This window comes from Diadema antillarum, unplaced genomic scaffold (assembly GCF_040938485.1).
Source record: "Diadema antillarum isolate AM-2024a unplaced genomic scaffold, OU_Dant_1.0 seq00000248_RagTag, whole genome shotgun sequence".
Taxonomy (NCBI): domain Eukaryota; kingdom Metazoa; phylum Echinodermata; class Echinoidea; order Diadematoida; family Diadematidae; genus Diadema; species Diadema antillarum.
This window is the reverse complement of record NW_027271292.1, coordinates 2,060,414-2,085,999: the sequence shown is the minus strand read 5'-3', so window position 1 is coordinate 2,085,999 and position 25,586 is coordinate 2,060,414. Positions and strand designations below refer to the sequence as shown.

The 25,586-nt window shown below is 38.3% G+C and overlaps 1 protein-coding gene and 1 long non-coding RNA gene across 2 annotated transcripts in view; both read right to left on the bottom strand.

Annotated features, from left to right (window-relative positions):
* LOC139729622 (uncharacterized) overlaps positions 1–25,586 on the bottom strand; it is a 76,897-nt gene that overhangs the window by 49,823 nt on the left and 1,488 nt on the right. The gene's annotated exons all lie outside the window — the stretch shown is intronic.
* LOC139729621 (uncharacterized) lies at positions 13,792–15,567 on the bottom strand. Its single transcript, XR_011710879.1, has 3 exons — positions 15,433–15,567; positions 14,526–14,617; positions 13,792–13,893 (listed from the first exon to the last, which is right to left on the bottom strand). It is a non-coding gene; the product is annotated as an uncharacterized lncRNA (long non-coding RNA).

Sequence of the window (25,586 nt, the reverse complement as noted above, 5' to 3'; positions counted from 1 at the left end):
TACTGCCATCTATACTGATCAGTGCTCTGCCACGGAACATTTCCTCACCCTCAGTCAATGATTAGTACCCATTATGAGTTTTCCTCATCATAAACTCCAACACTCATCCAAAACTCATCCAAATCTTGGCTCTTTCAAAAACTGGCATCTTCAAACCAAAAAGGATTCCCTCAGCTTTATAAAAAAAGATGAAAAGAAAAACCGACAAACAATATGGCAGACATAACGGTACCTATATTCTTATTTACTCTTCAGAGGAATGAGGCTTAATGCATAACTGAGAACAATCTCAAGAGCTGGAAAGGATATCTGATACTGCACAAATTCAAAATTTGGCATTCTGAAAGTAATAATTGGAAAATGTATGAAAACTGATTATAATTACCATTGTAACATTTTAAGATTTTGAAGACCATGATGATCATATTATGAATATTTACCAGCACTGTGTATAGGAGTTAAATGATGATATTGTTTTGAGTACAAAGAAGACAAATACGTTGAACTGCCACAATTTAATTTTGACAAAAATGAAATTGATACTCACATCCATATATCCATATTCATATACTACAACTTGTATGTCTCTCTGCTGAAACTTTTATAATGTTTTGTTTTGTTTTTCCTCTTAGTTTAAAACACTCTGTGAGGCTGTAGTTTATCTGATTTCTTGAAATTACATTCCTCTACGCAATATCGGATTTGTTTAAATTCCCATCATTACTAAATGCTTCAAACCCCCTTCTCCAAATTTTGGTTTTGTACATTGATTTGTAGTAGTAACGCTATACCGTTATGTACTTTGGCTTTGTCCCTACATCACATCTCCAAGGCACACGTATGTATAACGTCCCTGTGGAACACCTATGCAATATCTCACTGTACTTCTCTCGAATGTCAATCTATATTTCTCCAACTGGATCGTTCTAACCCAAGCATGGAATGTTTATTTCCCACCGAATGAATGGTCCAGTGGACAGGGAAGCCACTCTGTTGACTCAACACAACGCTCCACAAATAGAAGCTGGACCTGTTGCCAAGCGTAACCAAACTCTGGGTGTCATGCTATTGCAATCAAACTTTTGGACTTGGGACTCACATATAATCACTGCAGATGTAATATCACACAGTATACACTTTGGCAACAACTGTTCTGTGCACCGTAACTAATTGAAAACAATAAAAAAAAAAAAAAATAGGTGGTTATCACTTTGAGAGCGAGTTCTATAGAGCAATGCATCATGCTAAATGATGAATAGCTAATGAACATACATTTTCCAGTCCAGTACAGTGCACATACAAATTTGCATGAGAAAGCATGACAGCCAAACGGAAGTTGCATATCATGGTATACCTACATGAAGCATGTCATTTCCAAAAAAGCTGTTATAAAAAAAAAGATACTGTCACAATGCCGGCCAAGAAATAGCAATGTAGGTTGTTTGCTGGCTGCTCAATTAATGTGGCATATAAAGGTTTCAAATCTAGCTTTAAATCTGAAAAAAATTTTTTATTGCCACTAGTACTCAGCACCTTTATCTTACATTAACCCGTTGAGGATGAGTCCCGAATATAAACTCGGGCAAGCGTCTATATATGGGAAATGCGTGTTGTAGCAAAATCAAACCGTCTTCAACGGGTTAAAGTGTAACATCAACAATGTACAATGTACAGTTGTATGTGTGGATCTTGTCAAAAGGTTGAAAGGTTTCAGCATCTCCGTCACTCATACAATCTAAATTGTGCCATTATTACATTTGAAACATTGATTAAGCCTTACCTTTAAACATATCGGACTTGAATCTTCAACAGTGAATCAAACTTTCTTTAACCCTTTACATACGGGACCTTGGTGGATTCTCTATAATGTTCCTGGGAATTTCAGACTCTACAAGGTTAAAGGTTAACAACTGACCAACCTAATCCCACCAAACAATTTACATATCCTGTCACTCCAAGAAAGATCCATCTAAGACCTCTCACTCTTCTCCCAGATTCATCTCCATCCAGGGTGGTCCACAAGGGGTTTTAGCATGTCGCTGCAACATGCTAAAATTCTTGTGCAACATCCTAAAAAGCCAGCAACATGCTATGCAACATCCTCAAGAATTTGCAACAAGCTCAAAGTAAAAGTATTCAAAAATGTGCAAAACATGTGCATAACATAAGAAACATCAAACTACCAGGTACTTTAGATATTTAAGCAGCACAAAGAGAGATAAGCAGCAAAATATTGCGTACTATGTACTCATCGTGTGCGCTCCGCGCATATTCAATTTCTGCAATATTCTCAGATTCTGAGCTTGCAACATGCTAAAACTTCAAGTTGTGGACCACCCTGTCCATCCTTGGCTAGCATCAACCTGCCTTTCAACGTCATCCTCCCTCCTGTGAATTGATAACTGCCCATCAAAGAGCCATTTCCTGGGCACACTTCCTGAAGAAAGGCTAAACATTTACCTCTTTAAATCAACGAACTACTGCTTCAAGTAATCAGAAATGTTTACATGTCATCACACACACGATCTTCCAGATTAATACAGGAGGACTCAGGACTGTTCCCAGAGCCATATTAATCTATCGTAGAAATCTTTCCACCCAGGAGACAAATGCTCTGTGCAATTCTAGTTCATTCCCTTGTTCATATGTGTGCTCTGAGCACTATTTTCAATCAGCTCTTCTTTTTTTAGGGGTACCTCTCTCTTCTCTTTTGGGACAAGAGCCTGAGGGCTATTGCAAGGAAGTGGTGTTTATTATGATAGACATGGTACACTAAACATGAATTGCACACAATGTTTTGTTGATAGCGCTGGAAACCAAAGTCTGAGGCCTGGGAGCCTATTGCACTCTTTTGATATGCTATGATAGCGGATTATGATAAATTGGTCAAGATAACTCTAGAGATACAAGTTTGCACAGGATTCTTTTTCCTATCTCTTTTTCTTGATCAGAATCACAACTTGAAAGTATAGGTCCTACTGGAACATGGATTTGGCCATAACTTTCATATACAAATGAAATACTGATGGTAGACTTGATACAAAGATATATTGGTCCCCGTTTAAGCAGATACATGGCATGCACAAGTAGGGACCTCTGTTTGAGCCTCTCTCTGTCATTTAAAATGTAGTTTCAAAAAGACTTACTTCTTTCTGTTGTCTTTTGTCAAAAATAAAGAATCCATCAGATAATTCAGCGCATCTCAAAATACATTTGATGGCATCAAGTTTTGAACAATATCATTTCCCTGACAGACTATAAAATCAATGCCGGAGTTGAAGGCATCCTCACATCTTCAAACTGATCAAAGTTGACACAGGGACCCTATGGAAAGGGCAATGTGACTTCTGCCACTTACAATAGACCAGTCAGAAAGTGATATTCATGTTCAGCCCCACTACCATTGGCTTAAATCCTTGGGCTGTCTCCCTTTGGGTCTCTGTACATTCATTGGACACATTCAAATAATAGCTAGATGAGTACAATCTCACACAACACAAGCTGTGGGAACATTGCAATGAATTATATTGTTACATGTACAAATTTGTACATGTGGTTCATCTTCAACATTTCCGAAACTTTTTGCTCAAAGATACACTGATCTCTTCTGTGATTTTGTTTCCATGGAGATATGAGGTGAGGAGTTTAAGTGTTTTTTCCCCATCTTCCTTGGTGTCTGGGAGAGTTTATAAACTCAGCCAGTCACACTTGGACCATGATCTGGCCTAGGTTTACCCATGGAGCTACTAACAGAGTCAGACAAGCTAATGTGGAAACCACAATTCTAGTTCTCACAGAAAAGGTATGGTACTGAGAGGGTTAAGAAACTTTTTTTTTTTTCAGCATGCCTTCTCTGTCATCACCGAGCAGAATCTGAGTCAATCTTGCACAGGCCCTGCCCCATCCAGCTAGCGTCCTGCGTTCAGGGTCAAAGGCAAGGGTTACCTCTTTACAACATGGGCAAACACGCCAACAATGCCAGCTACAGGAGTACCCCAAACGGTCGCCCAGAGAAAAGCACTCCCCTAAAACAGATTTGTATGTATTTGTGTGTGAACTTCAATAAAGATGGGTGACTGAAACCAGTGCACTGAAGGGAATACACCTTATGTGCAATATGGACAAGGAGTCCAAGGTACAGAACACATACATGGGACTACACATTGAACACAATGCCGTCAAAAGAGTATTTATCACATAGATAACGAAAATTATGTCCAAAGTGTCACATGTAGATGCTAGACCCAATCACCTTTCAATGCAAACAGAACCAGAAGGTGATCTATGTGACAGCTATCAATGCAGTTGAGTTGTTGAAGGAACTGGAATTTAGCTGACACTTGTACAGAAGTTACCCTACTCATGGTAAAGAGCATTTGCAAATATCTTCAGGCTTGGGCAATTAGCCTACTTTGTTGCAACAGCTTCACAATGATAAAGGGCCTAATTTGACACGTTCCCAAAGGGCTGAAGTCTGTGCACGTGCAAATGTCAGAATACAGCAAAACCTAAATCTCACCTGTACACCTACATTGTATACATAAGTTGAGTGCTAGAAGGTTTTAAACAAAGTACAGCAAATCCTGTAAAGTGGTAATGACCTTATATGCTTTTAGACCGATATCATCCACTGATATAACACCTGCACTGATGCAGGGTGCTATGAACCCACTTGCTTAATAACTTAGAGCAATCAAAGCTTATGTTGGGCAAGTGTCTAACACACATGGACACTTGCCCGTTGAAAGTACAGCATCGTCCGCATGCCCACTTGGGCCAGTTAGGGAAACATCTGTAATAAAGTGTCCTTACTTTGCACCTGTTAGTGACAATATTGGCAAAAGGGAATATGATATAGAGGTGTGTATCGAATCAACTAAATTCAGCTGGACTGAGGGATATGCACTTTTTGTAATCAACTCAGTGACTTGCATTATAAAAGATATGAAAGGGCAATATGTACACAGACTTGGGAATAAAAGAAAATGTGTATCACACAAAGTAAATGTGCCACAGCCCAGGTCACCACAGAGAAACCAGCAAAGGTTGAGATGAAAAGGCCTGTGATACCAATCTACTGGGACAGATTTTGGGCATCACTTCAATGACTCATATATAGCTGCCTTCCCCTTACCCTCAAATGTGTGCATGGCTTCATAAACAAGACATACAGTTACACTCTGCTGGCCAGAATAACTCCCTGGGCGCTTTCTTGCCCATGGTCCAAATCTCTTTCCCCCCTTTTGATCAAACGGCCATTGTCCTCTTGTTTGCTGGTAAACAAAGGATGGCTTAGCGAGGTTCAACACTCTAGTACTACTCGTCTTGCCTGCCCTATTCAAGGTGAGGCTACTATACAATCTGGCGCAGTGTGGAGGCATCCTATACGGTAGAAACACGGCATAGACCGTGACGCTAATGTCAGGCTGCCATCACTGCCTGTGTTATCAACCGGAAAAAGAATCAATTGCTATTGACAAAGGCAAAAAAGTGAAGCTTGATTGGTTTTCAATGCACTGATTTCACCCTACAAGTATATAAAGTCTGCCATTGATTATCTCTCACCCTAAGCATATTTTGATGTGAACAAATCCAACATTTATATTACCAATCAATTCAGGTGCTTAGACTGGGCTTGTAATAATTCCCCAGTAATGTACTGCATACACTCCATGTGATTCTTGATTGATGCAGTTGTTTATCAAAGACAAAAAATGCATTATGGATATAGGAATTGGCCTTTTCTTCAGACAAAATTTCACTAATGAGCACTGAAAACACATCTATTTCATATAGTATACAATTAGTTAATTCCATTCCTTCTTTCTTTTCTTTTTCTTTCTTCCATTTCTTTCTTCTCTTGTGCTGTGTGAGAGATTTTTAATGCCCTTTGGGCACTCAGACTGAGTGGTAAAGGGCATTATAAATACCCCCTATTATCATTGTTGTTGTTATTATTATTATCATTATTATTAATATTCTCCAGAATGCATTGTTCATGGATTCAATTATCAAGCACTCTCCAGGGAGAACAAATTTTAGCTGTATAAACTATCATGTCACTGTCAGTGGAGTAAAATGTTCAAGAACAGATTTGTTACAAAAAGAGCTTAATTTCTGCTTTGCTTTGTACTAACATGCAAATTACAATCATTTCCCATGTAAATAGAAATTGAAATGCTTTAATACCATATCTGTCTCTCTTAGACAATAACAACTGATTTCTGATCATGGAAGGTGAGAATGTTAATAATCTATTAGTACTTAATATCTCTAACTTTTATTACATTAAACATGATTCTCTAGACAGCCAAAATATGGACCATGAACTTTCATTGCAAAAGAATCAGTACAACAATCTTGAAAAACAGCAACAACAAACAAAGAATGTGATCAATATCAACTTGATAAACCTCATATTAGAGAAATCAGTATAGCAGATTTAATCATTTGAGATCAAGAATAATATTTGGCATGTAATCTGAACAAAATTTGAACAAAAGTGATCTTTCCATAATGATACATAAAACTATACGAGTACAATTGAGGATAATCTTTGGATAAAACGATAGAGCTTATATTGGTTCCCTTCAGAACAAACCAAAGGTGTGTATTTTTTTCTATTCTTTTTTTACGATCAAGATGCTACAGCTGTTTATGAAAATTTATCACCTCCAGTGGCAAATGAGTAAACAAGCCACTCAAACCCATCCATCACTCGCCTCATCTAATGGCTAAACAATCTGCAGCCACCTTGAATTTCGACTGACATTGATTGGGAGTCCATTTACAGTTGAACTACCACACCACTCGCCCCCTCACCCCACCCTGACCCATTACCGGTCACTTAATTGTTCAGCTAATTAATCTGAAGAACACAGATTCTGTTACATGTGCAGCATACATACAGCATCTAACAGCACCCCCAAAGCATTTGTTACTTTGTGTGACAGCCTGATCTGCTGGCTGACTTTTGAAGCATTGATTGAACAGTCAAGTGAGCTCTTAATTTTGAGTGCATCAATTGTTTATGCAACAAATCAAAGATCAAACTGCCCCCATCAATATTTGCATAGCAGGCCGCCTACTGCATAGAATTTCTCCTACTTCCAATATTTGATTGACATAATGAAACAAATCAACTTTGGTCATTCCTGGAAGAATAAGAATTGAATACCAGAGGTACTATGCAGACTCAAACAACTAAAAGACTGGATTTGGAAAGTCAGGTTCATTACATTTCCAGCAAGCTGAATATAGTGGCTATCTACAGCACATGTATGTTATAAAATCTAATGCATTCCACACTGCCAGCCAGCAACAAAGTGTTTTGGTATCACAGATTGATAACACCAGGTGTGTAGCTAGGCACAGAGAGGACGGGTAACATACCAATCCAACCTCTAACCTCTGCCAGTATTAGTTTTGGGGTACTATTTCTCCCTCATAATATGTCCTCTGGAGTGATGAGGACCAAAACTGTTATTTGGCTTCCTGTAAACAGAGAAGAAGAACAAGGTAGCATGGAAGTGAACTCACAGATTGTATGGGGGTGGGGTTAGGGCTGTATCTTGAGGCTATCGCCTCAAATTCTGAAATATTTCCTGATGAGCTAGAAAACGAGCAATCTCCACGTAAGCCCAAGCTTGATGTAATGCATTAATCTCACAGGGTGACAGATATGTGTCCTAGATGTTGAGAAAATGTTCAGTGAGATGGCATCTAACCGGCCGGTGGAATAGATCATCCAGTGCTCCATACATCCATTTGTAAGATTTTGTTATGGCAAGCTCAGAATTAATCTGCATCCACCGTAAACTCTCCCTGACATCAAGACCAAGCACAAATAATCTGGATTTATGTCTTCGGAGGCCGGTTGTGGTCACACATCTGACAAAATTCCTATCACATGCCTGATGGGACTGTTCACATCACACCCGTAGATTGCGCTGGAGATACAAAATATTGAGATGGCAATCTCCCAGGAATTATCATGTTGTATCAGGAATTGGTGTTGAGTAATGCACATGACTGCTTGACTTGTAATGGTTAGAAATATTTGGTTGTTTAAAGGTCAGGTAATCGGAGGGTGTAAAATCTACATTGCATGGGGAAACTTGTTTGGCTAATGACATTCAGTCAAAAGTAAGTGTGAGCATATGGTTGGATTACAGATCAAAAGCAACTTTCCTTGGAATGATATGCTCCATCTTAGATTCTACTCAGTAGATGTTTTGAACATAGCCTCTGTTTTTTGTTTTTTGTTTTTTTACTGGTAACATTTGGAATTAACAATATAGAATGGTCATTTGAAATACACTAAACAACCTCCTCTTACTCAATGCATTATGCACAACTTATTATCTCATCTTTTTAAAAAGAGAAATAGAACATGTTTTTTCCAAATCAATATGCCAAGCAGAATCCCATTTATAAGCATTAACTTTTTAGGAAAGAGACCAAAAATGCAATTAAATCAATACAGTTAATAAAGCACTAAACCTCACAGGTTCTGAGACACAGAAAATAAAGGAGACATCACTTGGATGTTATTATGTCCTTCTAAGTATTTTCAACTTCCAAAAGTACACTATAAGCTGGCTATGTTCTCGTTGTCATTAAAACACCAATAGCGCAAGCAGCAAGAAGGGAATCATTAGCAGATTTAGCGAGTCAACTTGGACTTGTGTGAAATCCGGAAGATAGTGCACAGTAGTGGAGATTCCATTCAAGCTGGCTAGTGGAAGATAGTTCCGAGTGGGGGAGACTCCAGGCCAACTTGGCCTGATCTGAGCAAAGAGTGACTTTGATCCACGCCATGAGTTATGGCTAGATGACACTGGGACATGAAGCTAAGGTCACCAGTTTTTCTGTACTTGAGAATATATCGAATAGTAAGTCCATCAACTGTTTCCAATGCATATACTGCACTTAAAGGGGATGGCTAGTAACCGATCAGTGGGAATCAGTGGGAATGCTGAGGGATGATTGTTCCAATCCTTGTGGGATTCATTTAAGAGTACATTATATACTCTCTAAAAAAGAAAGAGTGAATTTTCACTCGATTTTCACTCCCCTTGGTAGTGACGTCAAGGATCACTAGAAGTGGAGTGAATTTCGAGTGAACAGAAATTTCACTCCAAAAGAGAGTGAAAAAAGACGGAAATGTTTTTGGTGGGATGTTCACTCCTTTCTCACTCTAAATTCACTCCTGACGTATTTCACTCTTTTGTCAGTCGTTTTTCACTCCTTTCTCACTCTCAATTCACTCCTATTGTATTCACTCTTCTTTAACTCCGGAGGTTTTTCACTCCTTTTTCACTCTTTTTTCAATCCTTTTTCAATCTTTTTTCAATCCCAAACGGAATTACACTTTACATGAGCACACATGTCTATCACCATTGATCACAGCACTCAGTGCACTAGTTATTCAACCCTGGAAGAAAAAGTGACAATATGGTGATGAATTTGGGAATAATCTAGGTGGTCTGGAGTCATTTTTGGAATAATGAATACCAATCAAACCAATACAAACAAAAACAGCAAGCAACGTTCATAATATAGATATTTGTTAATATTAATGCATGTATTTAGAAGCCAACGATCCACCACTGGTAGCCCAGTGCATTGCCAACTTTGTGTTCCAGTTTTGAAAGTGATTCCTACCCGAGCTGGATCAATACATGAAACTGAATAAATATAAGCTAGTAATCCAAATGGCTGTTGTTTCATTCTTTCTTATCAATTTATTCTTTCTTTAAGTAGCATTGAGGGGGATATAAGAAGATAATATACTAAATGCTACGCATGTTATGGTTTTTTTTAATGAGCTGATTCTCTATATTAAATAATGTGTGATGCCCACTAGATCACCTAAAATTAAAAAAAAAAAGGAATATACCTCTTGAAATATCTAAACTTCAACTGCAGAGCAGTACACCATTACAAACAGTCTTCATGTGCTGAGTATCTGGTTTTCCATGAATTATGTGGCCAATAATAATTATACATATTTTTATCATTTAAGAACAACTGTCACCATAATCATCACAAGATCCCTGTAAATATGCTATTCTAGCTGTCATTCCCAAAGCTCTACAAATGGAGAGTTTGTTTGCAAAAACTGGTAAGTCCATATGTGCCAAATGGAGATATTTGCGATTAAAAGTCAAGAAAAATAAAGAGAATAATAAGAAAATGTTTGCTTCTTTTGATCAGAACTTCAAAAATGTACCTTTATATGTAGTGACCAATATATAATTTAAAAGGTATTATTTTGTACTTTATGACAGAGACCGTACTTCAAAATCTTCAAAAATGGACATATCGTTTTTTGCGAACAAACTCTTCAAATATTAACATCACACATTTCCCCGAAAATATGCCAAATTCATAAAGTTTGTGCAAAAGTGAAAAATTTTACAAGTCCCCTTCCTGAACATGTTTAATTTTCGACTACAAGTGAATATAATTATTGCATGTTCAATGATAAGCTACAAAAGACTTGCAAAGTATAGTCACCATTATCTATATTATAATACAAAAACAATTACACATGTAGTAGGAATTGTGATTGCTTCGAAAAATTGACAAAAATACAGAAATTTTCAATACTGCATGGTTAATCAAGTTTGGATCCTCTGTCATGTAACACAGTGATACTCTACAAGTACATTGTACAAATACCTAAACATACTCGATCAGAGAAGCATGGTCTTGACTTTAAGTAGGCTTTAGGTGGGGTATTTATGTAGATGATAGAGCCAGAGGGGGGCCTCCCTGGAACCCCCCAGACCTCGGCCATCAACCGTGCGATCATTACAAAATCCACACACAAATTGCCTGTGACATAATCTATAAAACGGTAATGTTGATTTTCAACAACAACAAAAAAAAAGTCACTTGGCTAAATTATGCTAATTTGAGCATGAAATCAGACCATTTGCCCTAAATAAAGTTCCAAAAAGGCACATTTTTTTGTTTTTTGTGTTAGTGTCCATAGCAAATGAAAGATAAAACTGTGCCATCAAAAAATTCTGAAGTATCTATTTTTTTCTATTTACTCATGTATTTCTTTGTTTCTTACTTTTTGTTTTTCATTGCCTTTTCAATGAAATTTGTCAGCAACACGTCCAGCATGAAAATATTTATGTTATTGATTACAATAAATACCCCCCCCCCCAAAATAATCATGCCTTCATGAAATTTGGCATGGAATGTCAAAGGGGAGGAGGGCTCGTAGCCCCCCCCCCCCCCCCCCCCCTCAACCGGGCCTACTATTTATGGAAAAAGAATTGCAATCAATACAGTTGACACAACATGTATCATATCATTGATCTTCTTCACCTAAATAAGGCATCATTGTACAATATTGAACACTTGTAATCCTTTTGCCAGATGTAGCAACAACTAATGCATGCAAACTGAATTTCTTATAGAGTGATTTCATGTGACGTCATGTTGGCCACCATAATGGTGGCTTCCATAGCAAAGGCGATCAATATTCATTCATGCATGCCTCTCTAACAAAGGTGTTCTTTTGCCTTAGGTTTCCCTGAAGTAAACATTGCTGCAGCTTTTGTATGCAGTCTTGATTTCTAGTCGGTTTAGGCAATTGACTTCATTAGGCTGCGTTCACATAGAAGTATACGGTATTCGCTATTCGGGCACCCAGTACACCATCACCCGCACCGTCAACTCGCCATCCCATGCAGTGAGGATTTCTTCCTCCTACATCCCACCAAATCTTATTAACAATTTCTAAACTGCATCAGAATGTCAGTCTACATGCTTATTTTTGCTAAAGGGCAAATCCAGACCAAAATTGTCATTATTTCATAAACGAGAGACGGTATACGCTACAAGAAAATCGAACAAGCTCATTTCCCACTTTGCTATACTATTCTATGCTATTCGGTACATTCAAATAGTGCCCTCTTATGTGAACCGGTGTTAGGAAATCCTATCGTTCGATTCAAGCTATTCGCGTGCCCTCGAAAACGAGCCCCAAATACCCAAATAGTATACTTCTATGTGAACGCAGCCTTATGGTGGGCAATTGTGACATCACTGCTAACACTCTATATCAAAATATGATTGTCAGTTGCAGGTTATCTTAATAATTTGTTACGAGATCAAGGGAAGAATTATCCATAAGTTTGACTTGGCACATTAGTGAACTAATCTATTTAACTCCATCTACTCTAATGCCGTGGATTTATCAATGATGGGCTGCAGATGTTTCGTGGAAAAAGAAGTTGAACCAATTGAGCTTCTACCCACAAGTTTTTCAAAGTACAGTACATCAATTACATAAAGGTGAAAATGTGCAAAACAACTCTGGGTCCCGTAACCCTAGGGATCAATGATTCCCATCAATTTTTCCCCCTACTCCAAAGAAGATGGATGCAATAAATTTGAGCACATGCATATTGTACTGCATCAATGCTAATCAAAGGGGGAGAAAGGTATGTGGTAACTTAATCACACCATGGAGACATGATCTTCATCCCAAGAGCATGGATGACCATTGGAAGATTCTACTATTTAGCTGCCATTTGTAGCATTCCCCCCCCCCCCCCCAAAAAAAAAAAAAAAAATGAGGGAAAGAAAAAAAATTACATACGAGTGTCTGTCAACAGTTTTCTCTCTTGAATATTAGACTATAAAAAGGTTTTACTAAAGCAAGTCAGAATTGCCTGGAGAGAAGGGGGTGCTTAATCATGAGCGCAGCCAGATTCGTATCATGCGGAATGCCAAGCTGTGTGTGGCCAAACATTCTTTGATATGCTTGGAACACCTCACAGATGAATGTATTGATTAACATGTGGCCATGAAGAGGAGATTTTTTTGACTATATAAGTCAAAACTATTTTCAGATACTAGTATATACAACAATCAACAATTTAAAACATTAACAATCACACATTCTATGCAACAAACTCTTTTCATCGGCGAGCCCTGTTCTACTTTTAAAGGACAAGTTCACCTTCATAAACATAAGGATTGAGAGAATGTAGCAATATTAGTAGAACACATCAGTGAAAGTTAAGAATCGGACAATTCGTTCAAAAGTTATGAATTTTTGAAGTTTTTGTGCAGTAACCGCTGGATGAGAAGACTACTGCAGTGTATGAATAACTTAGATGTCACATGCGTACAACAATTTAAGGAAAATATAAAGAGAATTTCACAAAATTCCATCTTTTGAAAAAAGTACACATTCCCCTGACTCGTTACCGACAAATGTTATGGGTAATATTATTCCCCCTGCCTTTTGAAAGAGGCAGGTCAAGTGCTCTTTTATTATGCGAAAAAAGTGAAAATATGTTGAATTTTCTTTTACATTTTCTTTATACTGTTGTACGCATATGACTCACAAGCTGTAGTAGTCTCCTCATCCAGCGGTTCCAACACAAAAATTTTAAAAATTCATAACTTTTGCATCAATTGTCCAATTTTCCTCAAACTTTCACTGATGTGTTCTACTAATATTGTTGCATTCTCTCAATCCTTATGTTTATGAAGGTGAACTTGTCCTTTAATGTTGAAGTGCTGCAGTACATCCTGGTAACAGCTTCATGCTAAACTACCGCTGAGCCTGATGAGGCTGACTCTTCAACAAGACATTGTAAGTTCCAACGTCAGAGGAGCATATGCTGTATCTCAAAAGAGGAAAAAGCAAGGGCATTTAGAGCTATACACCGATGGTAGCTGTCTCTTCTCATTGGGCTTCTAATCTAACGTTGGAATGGTGCTCGGTCAGGGGCTTGGTAGGAGCTGCAACTACTCTCTCTCTCTCTCTCTGCCTGAGGTGATGTGTGGTGTCATAGCTCCTCAAGGTCTTCAAACGATACTCAATGAATCCATGATCCTTGCCATACAGGTATACTCCTGAAATATAAAAATGCATTGTAAGTCAAAGCTTTTTCTTGAGTCTCAACAAATTTGACTTTGGCACAGAGTTGACTATAACTGATGAAGATCTGATAGCAGTAGAAATACATGTAGTGGCATTCTTATGGAAGAAAACGAGAATAGGTTTATTATAAATGAACAGCGCAACTGGCATGTTGGAACTTAAGTTACATTACGTTACGTTGAAGTTAACGTTCATCGAACCTAAGTCATGGAATCAGGCCAATCTGCACACAACTTTATTAGACATCTATGAGAAGGTACATCACAATCCCCACATTGCCTGTATATTTGCACAATGAGTTAATTAAGAAATAGATGCAATTTCCCTGTAAAGGCCATTTTTTTTTTTTTTTTTTTTTTGGGGGGGGGGGGGGGGGGTCATGCCCATAATCTGAAAAACTTTGGGTCCTTGCCCCCTAACTAAACAAGGATGATCAACTCCTCGTTTGGTTGCTTAATTCTGTCCACTAGCTCTTGAGAAAAGTTGAAAATGTTGAAGTTTTTGCAAGCTAGATGAATAAGATACCATGTATGTCACTTAATCTTTCTGCTAAAGAGGGCTAAAAAAAGTTGTAGATCATATAAACTTACGAGTATAAACTTACATGTCCTTTTGCACCTTGTGTGGTGTCTCACAAAGTGGGGTACTGCATCGCAACTGCCTTGGCTCCAACATCCTTTGCTCACTACTTGGTATCTGAATTTAAAAAGAAAGCAAGAAAAATGTTAATCATATTCTACGACGCAAACATCAAAAATGTGGCCCTCATTTTAATCTTTTAAGGGGCTGAACTATTTTTATGTTTTTTTTTTCTTGGCATTAATTTCTATTGCTATTCAGTACCACTGTTTCAAGTACATTTATTGCTACTTAACTAGATATCAGTTAATACATATGACAATTTCATGCAGATAGGTTAAGTGTGAATGTGCACAGTAAGTAGAAAAAATTTATACAAGATGTGATTATCCATTGAACTTCATGGCACATCAACTCCCACTTTTTTATTAATCATTGTGATGATTAAATCATAAGTATTAGGACTATTATCAAATCAATATACATGTGGCCCGATGGGGCTACCACGAAAATAAGTCAGCGTGGAGTCTTGTACGTACACTCTGTTTACATGTTTCATACAAGTATACCAGTCTTTATTTTTAAATCTATAACCATCACTTCATTAACAATGTTATACTTACCGGTCCCTTCTACTTTCTTTCCTTTTTCATTTTTTAATTTTTATTTATTTATTTATTTTTATTTTATTTTATTTTATTTTATTTTTATTGGGGGGGGGGCAAATTTTAGTCTGCTTTTCTCTATACTTGAGAAGACCAAAAAAACAAAACAAAACAAATGCACAGGCAAATTACATGGTTATATATTGGATGGAAATAATGTACATGGTAGTACAAGACATGACAATGGGAAACTGGTATTCCAGACCAATTTTCAAATTATAATAATGATATATGAATAATAATAATATTTTAAATAATTGAACTTACACTGTACAGTTTTCTGCTTCCATTTTCAACAACAAATATGCTGCAATGATCTTGATGTGCAGATGTCTCCTCAGAACAGTCAGAACTCCTTCCCTCAGCTTTTGAAGTATCTCTTCCCCCTTGAAGTGATGTGTGTGTTGAATTCCTGGGCAAATAAGTAAAATTTAATGGTTTTATGAATAATACAAATGGCATGAGGATAGTAGGTTCCTCCAGTTTACATTATAAACTTGAAGAGCAAAATCATTTAACATACATATTTGACATAAGCAACAGCTCTACTTACACAACTCAAGACTGACCATAACATGGTTTTCACTTCTGTTGATACGGCAAGTACACGGTACACATTTTTCTTAAATACAAGTACAGTCAAACCTGTCTATAGCGGCCACCCAAGGGATACGGAAAAAGTGGCCGTTATAGACAGGTGGCCGCTATAGACAGGTAATCCAACTTTGTGTGCATGCCTACATGTACATGTATCATCGTTGTATATACACATGTACATTTATGTGTGTACGTATGCACACGTGTGTATCAGGCATAGAACAATGCCGGTGTTTATGAAATTGTTGCACAGTACACTAGATGTAGCATGTGCACAGTCATGAATTAGTGCATTATTGTGACTGAGTAAGTGATGAATGCAACGGTGGCGATCACTGAATGTTGCCCAGAAATGACTGGCACAGCTAAAAAGCAGAAAAACACCCTGAATTATCAGCTCGGCTACGGCTCCATCGGGTTTTTGGCCGCTATAGACAGGTTAAAATGTACCGCGGGAAACAAAATTTGTGGCCGCTGGCCGCGTTAGACAGGTGGCCGCTATACACAGGGTCTTTAACATGGCTTTTCTCTCGGGGGGATTTTTCAGTGGCCGCTATAGACAGGTGGCCGCTATAGAGAGGTGGCCGCTAAGGCAGGTTTGACTGTACTAACTTGTCAAGACATTCATTGTCAGAGGGAAGGACAGCTCCAAAACTGCTCCATGAAGTATCTTGAAAATCATTTCTTCAAACAAAATAAAACCAACCAAGCATTCAGTCTCTTAATGTAGCCTCTTATGTAATTACTAAGACTCTAGAATGTAAAATAAATATAAATCAATTTCAAACTAGTCTCTCCTTCATTAATCATTGTGGAAAACAACAGAATAGCTTACAGCAGGGTTGCAATGGAAGTCCATATCTCAGAGAATCCTTCGCTGATGTTGGCCCGGTGTTTCCAGCATTCGTCAACCCTGAATTCAATGGCTAGTCGTTGTATGACCACATCTGGTACTTTGCAATCTGGTGATCTGCACCCTCTTCGTGTGACAGAGATTGTACAGCTATCAATATCTGTCTTTGTTCTCCAAATGATGACCCCTACACCGAGTTCCTTTAAAATCACTCCCGAAGAGCTGTCATGTTTACGTCCTTATCTGGAGGAAAGTATGAAAACACAAGGTTCAGAAATGGATTTAGAACTCATTTCCACAAGACAATATGCAGTTGTTTTGTCCACACAAATACTAAGTGAGCACCAATACAAAAGCTAATAGGCCTAATTACTTTTTTAGCTACATCAGCATATTTAATGTTAGAATTAAAGACCCAAAGATGATCTCTGCCAAATTTCAATACCTATAAGGTCACCTGTAACTTTCATAAAAAACAATGTTGAAAATAGTACCAGTCATCGTCTGCTACAAGGGGGATCGATCTCCATGATGTGTGAGCACGCTGATCTTTAGCTAGAAGTGTGATGTTACCGTGGACCACAACACTAAACACGAACAGTACACGCATCATACTTCTTACCTAGTACAGTAGTAGATGATCACGACACATGACGTGGGAGCTAGTGTACGTGGTATTCTCCCAGCTGTTTGGATGCTCAAATGTAGCGGCAAATAAAAGTCATTTTTACTACATACAGTGTATATAATGAACAATAATCATAACTCACCAAATTTCACCATTCTTTATTACCGTACTGATCGAGATCACCATCTCATCTGGCAACACAGACCAGTGTCAGTGATTCGGCTGTCAACTCAACAATAGCAATGTACGTGTCTGGCGCTAGGCACTTCTAATGTATTGCTTTAATTAGCACAGCTTAGTAACAGTTAGGACCCTGTAGTATAACTATAAGTTCGATCTCTACACTCGACCACAGTAATCTCTGTGTGATGATATGCTTACGAATGTCAATTCAATGACTAACGACCAACGTTTCATTCATCACTCATTTTTTTTTTTTTTTTAATAGTTCAAGCCCTAGATCCCAACGTGTACAATTAAAGTGTTGTCTAAAGACTCAACGTTTTATTAGATCCCAACACCTAGCGTGTACCATCAGCTGAGTTTCGGCCTCGGATTCTAGCTGTTCGTAAGGTGTTCTATGGTATGACCAGCCCCATATAGCTAACTGTGTACAAATCATTGTACATTAATTGTTCGAAGGAGCGCCAGTACGGGCCCGGGGTTATTCGTATAGAACCCTAAAGGTAACTTACATAAATGGTCGTTTACGGAGAGGTATATAATTATAGATCGATCTATGGTTTGCTTACCTTCAAAAATGTGAATAATTTCTCCGCCCCACTCAATTTGAAGACAGACATTTTCTCCCGTCCATCACGACATCCAGGCTCAGATTCTCACGATTGCACTTACACGCACGTAAATCTGTGATCCTATGCATAATACACGCACAGCAAGCACACAGCACGCAATTGCACACAGTGTCACAGTCCACGCACAGGCGACGCGTCAGGTAAACCTGCCCGCGCCCAAGCCAGGGGAAATTGCGGCTGGTGATTGGCTTAGAGTAAACACATGACAGGGGAATTCTCAATTTCTATTGGCCTAGCCAAATGCGTTTAATTATGTATTCACTCTGAATTCACTCGGCTTAATTTTCACTCGGAATTCACTCGGCGAATGGGTTTCACACAAATTTCACTCGTTACAAGAGTGAAATTCACTCGACAACGAGTGAAAGTCACTCTTAATTGAGTGAAATTTTATTCACTCCTTCCGAGGAGTGAATTATTCACTCGAAATTTTTTAGAGAGTATCTACTGTTGTGTGAAAATCATTTGCTTCCAAACGGTCTCAACTCTCAAGTATTCAAGTAATGTGCAGATTAATGCCCCGTCACTGACCAGGCACGCTAACCTGGAAACATTAAACTGCACATTACTTGAATATGAGACCTTTCTGAAGCAAATAATTTTCACACAACAACAGATATATAATGTACTCTTAAATGAATCCCACAAGGATTGGAACAATCATCCTCCAGCATTCCCACTGATTCCCACTGATCAGTTACTAGCCATCCCCTTTAAGCTCAAAGAAGCAAGCACTTTTACCTATAGGTGTTGCAATCACACTTCATATCAAAGTATTGTTTTGAGATGTTGCGTTTGATTGTCAGGAATTTACTTAATTTTGTGTCATTGGCTGGGCTTGGTCTGAAAACAGCACATACAAAGAATCTTTTTCCCCATACATGTGCTTAAATGGTGGTATTGAAATGACCAACAAAAACGCAGCTCAAGTACCGGTAGTGCCATATGTATACAAATGAGAAATGTAATGTATCTGAAGTATGAACTTCATATTTTTACAACCCCACTAGACATAGTATATGTACTTTGAAAAACAGAATTTGAGCATGAAAATGCATCAATACTGACTGACTACAGAGGATCATATCAGTTCTTCATGTCACATGATTTATGAGTATTGAGAGCCTGATATGAAAATATGATGTTTGAAGTTTGCCTGAAGGTTAATATCATTACTAAATCATTTTCGGTGACAGCAAACCTGCACACAGTTCTATCTGTGTCTGTGAACAGGAATAAACCCTGAAATAAAGGTCCCTGCTTTTTTTCTTCAAGTTCCTTTTTATTTTTTTATTTTTTTATTCTTTTTTTTTTGGGGGGGGGGGGGAGGGGATGGGGTGGGGGGTGGGAGGAGGTTGCACAGAGAACATTCTGTTAGCTCATGGATGTGGGAATCAATATACCAGAGCCCAAATCTAATTTGACCGCTTAGAAGTTTGCGGCAGAAGATATTTGATTTTGAGCTTGAGTGAATTATGATCCCATGATCCCATGCTCTAATGCAATTACCACAACCACCGTGCATCCTCTGTGCAAATTTTTTAGGCTGATCTTACAGCTTTACAGCATCACAGCATAACACGGGTTTCACTCGTTAAAACCTTGAGCTACGTGTTACGTCCTGAAGCAGACTTCTTACGTTGAACATCTACATGTACACAACTTCCTTCCCAAGATGGTCAACTTTCAGGAAACCAGCAACTTGAAAATTGAGATGGTGGAGAAGATGCATCCCTTTTGCATAAACTTCATGAAGTTTCATTAATTATTACAACAATTTCCTGTGTTGTGATAGGAGATGTACACAAGCTCAGCTTCCGGCTTGCTGTCAAAAATGTGATGAATACAATGATAACATCTCAATACTTCAAGTAATGGCAAGCAAAGTGAAGTTATTAGTTTTCATATTTTTATCTTTCATTTACATACTTCAGTTAGGATATGTTCCTCTCAAACTTAAAATCTGCCATGTTTTCAACATATGTATTTATAAAGCATACCATTGCATAGCTTCAGCAGAGATCCAGTTGAGTATGATGATCTCCATGAAAAATGTTTGCAAGAGTGCTAAAAGTCTCCTGGTTCTCAACTCAAAATGGTAATGATAACAATATATTCTTAATAAAATCAGCATGCACAACATTCAATTTTTGGTACTTTGATAGAAACCTTGCCCTAATTCAAAAAGAATGTAAACATAACCACCTCATTCACTGGTCTTCTATATCATACTCTTTGTAAATATCCCTACAAATTCATGGCTATAGGAACCCTACATTGTACAGGAGTAGCAGGTACAGAAGTGTGGTACGGAATCAGGGGATGGTTGGTTCTCCCCTGTAACATGTAAAGTATCATTGTTTCAAGCTGTTAGGGTGCTGGTAAGGCAGCTTCATTCAATTCTTTTCTGTACATCAAATCCTCTACCAATAACTCATCAGCCATCATTGGTTCACTCAGCTGCCCTAATGTAACAACCACTCTCCCTATCACACTAGTCAATTAGCCCTCCCTGAATGACTGGCGGCCCCTTTCTGTACTCCCACCTGGGAGTGATTTGACCCCACTCCCAGCAATATTAGGACATTTATTTGGACCTCGCCTGGGGAAATAATGTGCTACCTCCATCCATCTAAAATTTCAAGGATTGTTGATATGATAGTTCATGTCCCTTGGGGACCTCTTACAGGGTAAAATGAGGTTGATGCCACTTTGGTCCCAAAGGCACACAGTTCTGCACAGCGGCATGAAATTGCCACTGAGATTGTTGCAGATATGATACATGCACAAACTGGTCTGTCTCCTGGATAGAGTGCTCCCTTGTCATTGAAAGGTACAATGGGAAATGAAAGGATCATAAACATGAGATCAGTGTCACGAAATATGATGCGAGAGAACACATGTCACAAACAACAGATGAAAATGATGACAGATGAGTTAAATCCAGATTTCAAATGTATGCTACTGCTTGTTTCTGGAATCCCCTAATAGGAAATGTATTGCAGGAGATTTGTCCAACATGTTCATTGGCTTTTTTCAGTTGCAGCATTTCTTTGTTTCTCTTGGGTAAAGGGGTTAAAATTGTCATTCAAGTCTTGCTTGAATTTTCGATATTCTACCATCAAACAAATCATTCAATACATAACCTGCAAAAGTATGCTGTATTTAATTGTGCCCTGATTATAACAATTACCCCCCACACAGAAATACACACCTGTGCATACTCAACCGTCACTCCTGGGCTTGATCTTTCTATTCACAGTCACCGGCTCAATTTAAGGCCTTTTGTTGGAGCATGATTGCTTGGGATAAGTTGGCCTTGTAATCATTACTGGGGTGTATTGATTTGTTTTGAACCTGTAATAATAACAGGCAGCTCTTTCTCTGAAGATGTGGAATTGGATGTTCTTCCTATTAAATCCTAGACACTACTGTTGGTTCCTCTGTACCGTAGGTATGTGCATGGTTTACTAAAGCTGCTTCTCCAAAAATGAGGGCGAAAAGTGCTTTTATTCTTCAGTTCTGTGGAGTAAATGTGATCACCTTCTGACATCTCAACTTCAGGACAAAGAAAATTGTGCCAGCCTAATGACACAATTGCAGCAACATAAGCCATTTGCCCTTCTGCATTTCATTTATATCAGCTTTTTACCTGAAGTTCATTAAAGCTTTATTAAGTCATGAATGAGACTGTACATCATTATTTGTGATAACAGTGCCCTGTGGTGTTACTGCAAATTGGCTTGCTAAATTTATTACATGGTGTAGGAATGGAAACATGTACAACTGTAGGCCTTATACATGATATCCAAGGTCATTTCAAAAACATATCACATGACAAGCTTCTCAAATGTGAAATATGCAAGATAACTCAGCCCCCTGTTTACCCATGTAGGCCTACCATGTAGGCATGCTGATTATTCATTTAATACTACGTTGTATTTTTTTTAATCCTGAGAATGAAGATAGTGGTACACGTAGGGGATGAGGGTACAGTGTACCCTCTCCCTGTCTCCCCCATCCCCATTAAGGTTACATTGTGCATGTACAAATGCACTTGTGGGCAAAATACAATACATGCACATATTGCTATAAAACCCACAAATTTTCATATTACTCTACCAAAAATCAATATACAATGTACCACCTCAATCAATCAATCAATTAATCCACCAAAAATCAATCTACCACCTACACGTCAGTCATCCTCTCTGACATCATACAACACTTTCATTATAATTCAATTCTTTTTCTTTACTAGTAATAATTCTCTTTCCACCCTCCTATTTTTTCTAATCTCCTGAAGATCCTTGTGGTATTCTGGGTTGCGGAGAGCAGGTGTATGCATCTACTCCTTTATTTAGTAGTAAATTGATAATGCAAGGTGCTCTGACAAAGTGCAAGAGTGTGGCTCTTCTTTACATATATTCAACCTCAAATTCAACCCTACCACAATTCTGACCTCAAAATGATGCTGATTATGATACCTCAAGCAATGTCTTATTGAACTTGTTCCCTATGGGAACCTGGTGACCTGTGTACTTAAAGTCTATGGGGATTCCAGAATTCAGTATTAGAATCAGTATCAGAATGGGTTAAGAGTATTGAGAAAGTTCAGAATACTGTAAAACCAGAAATGTTTGCATGCATAAAAGTTTTGCAAACATGACCATTTGCAACAGTTTCGTGCCACAAAAAAAAAGCAGTTGGTTCCAATTCGTGAAAGTTTCATGCCCCAAATTTGTCTAGTTTTACAGTACAATTTGTACATGAGCATTGTGCTTGAATGGTACAGGTTGTATCTGTACATGATAACAAGAAATACAGCACAACTCAGAACATGACCTCAGAGGTATAATTTAATTAATACAAAAGTTGTGTTTGTGACTAGAATGCCAGAGAGACAGTTAGCAATTACATCCTAAATGGTTGTTTTCTTACAATGATTTCCATGGAAAAAGTGATATTTTACTTGAAAGTTTAAATCTTTCCCTTTCTACTCTATTTGGAGTCAGTATCATGACTCCTATATAGTAGAAAAGAGGCATAAACTCATACATACTGTACATGCAGACTGTATGTCTAGAGAGAGAAATCAAGAAAGCATTAAGGTTGCACGTTGATGCAATGAGCAACCTTATGCTATGTACAGGTACAGTGCTAGAACTACATAATTGTATCTCAAAATCTCTAAAATCTGAAAAGAAAAATAGTTTCTTGAGGTATTCCATAACAAATGCATGGCTGCCTCTAGTACAACTAACAACCCTCACACACAAAATGAGTGCAGTCACAAACAGGCAGACTGGACTGCCTTTCCTACTTTTGTCAACTCAATGGCTGTGAGGGAAAATATGAATAAATGGCCTCCTGGTTTGTAAAGGATTGGATGTGGTAGACAATGGAGACAGATCTTGTCTCCATTCTTTACCAGTTTGTCGATGAATAGCTCCAGGGGTGGGCTGTGTGCACTGGGTCTACACACAACAAAGAGCCGCAGCGCCCTGATCAGACGCTGTAACCCAGTGGGCAAACTGCCTCCTCCCTTTCTTCTCTGTGTTTTTCTGTTCATCTGGACTCTCCTGCTTTTGCAAGTTGATAATTAGAAGCCATGAATGAGGCTCAATTATCTATTGGGCTGAATGAGCTCAGTTATGTGGCTATGCCATGAATGAATGGTGAGATACACTTAACGACTCTGACACCAAGGGGCAAAGAAAGAGAATGGGGATGAGATAACCATGCCAACTCTGGCAAGAGGGGGTTAAAGATAGTGACAACAAAGAAGATGGATGAAAGAGGAGATTAACCCTTGAAGTGTCAGGATGATCTTTTAAAAAGAACAGGAGATTGGAGTCTCAAGAAGTGGGGGATTAAATGAATGACGTGAAGAGGAAAATGAATGGTACTGGACATCCTGCTGTGTCTTGGTTGACAGAGTGAAGATAAATTAGTCTGCTGAGCTAGACTCGAGCTTAAATGTATGCGAATGATGAGTCACAGACTTTTCTATGTGTGGAACTTTGAAAGGTATCTCATTTCTTCATCTCAGTGGACACTGGCTCCATTAAGTGGTCCCCCATGAGCCATAATGTTGAAAGAGATAACCCATGAGAATTGAAGGCAGAGAGCAAAATGTCTGAAACGAAGTCTAAGACAGACAATGCAGTGGAGAATGGGTATGAAAATGACTCATAAACTGAACTGTCCGTATATTGGGTTCTCTGGCTTCCCTGCATCAAAATGCATTCTCCAATTAGATAACATTTTCTTGGTCATTTATGCACACAGATTTTGCTTGTGAGATGATGCACATGTCAACTCAGTCTTTGGCTAATATTCTCCTGCCACAGAGACTGCAAGGCAAAGATAATAAAACAATTCAGCTTTCCTGTACTATTTGATTTATCCTGCTCAATATTATGTGTTACAGTCCAATGCCAGTCACATTCTATGAAAAGATAAGTAAAATAATGAACAAAAACAAGAAATGCATTCCACTGTTTCAGTGTTCCAACACCTGAAAAAAATTCAGTAGATGATAGAACTTTTGAATGCAAAACCTCTTTGAGTCACAAACAGTTTGGTAAAACGAGTATTGTAAGGACTGTAATACACGCTTGTAATAACAACTTTTCTTTAGCTAGTTCTGTATTAGACACAGGAGATAGCAGATGGATCAATCTCTAGTTCCTGGGAATACATAATTAAGGAATTATTACTGAGCATAATATTGACATGTCATCAAAAAGATATACACATAGTCCACAAAGTTATCTGCCATAATCCATAAACAATTAAAAAAATAATAATATTTAGCCAAACTAATGACATATCAAAGGAGCTGCCCATTCTCAGAGAAGCAGAAAAAAGAGGCTGCTCTTTGGATTCAAAGTGGGCTACCAAAGAATGAACTGTGCAGTGGATCACATGAATCAGCCACATTCTTGACATACATGTACTACACTGGACATTTAGCATCTTAAATAATTTATTAATCCTGATCAGCAACAAGACTTGACTGGCTTTCATAAAAAAGTGATTTTTTTCCCCCACGTATAGACAGCGAAAACACCAGATTGACAGTGGGATTATCCACTAGTGAGTATTTAGAGCAGAACTGCTACTTCCTCATACACCAAACACTGTTGGATAAACAACATGGAGTTCCAAACAAACATAACAAGAAAGTGAAAAATGTGGTACTCCTACATGATACTGTTGAGAGGGGTTTGAGGGTTGTATTGGTGTAATATTATAATTGGGCTTCCAACCATGGGCCGGTATCTGTGCAGCGGGGTGTGACAGTAGGGGGTAGCCTTTCACAACACGACCCTGTATCCAAGGAGGGCAAGACCTAGTCACCCATAGGTGATGCCTCGTGCCTGGAATGCCACAGAAACCAAGAAGATTATTGGGCCTGTCAGATTGGCAGATTGTGGGTTACTGCAGGTTAAGGGTTTCAGGAGCTCCTCAGGGATGTAGCAAACTATCCTCCCAAAAGGACAGAACTATTCGACAGGCTGAT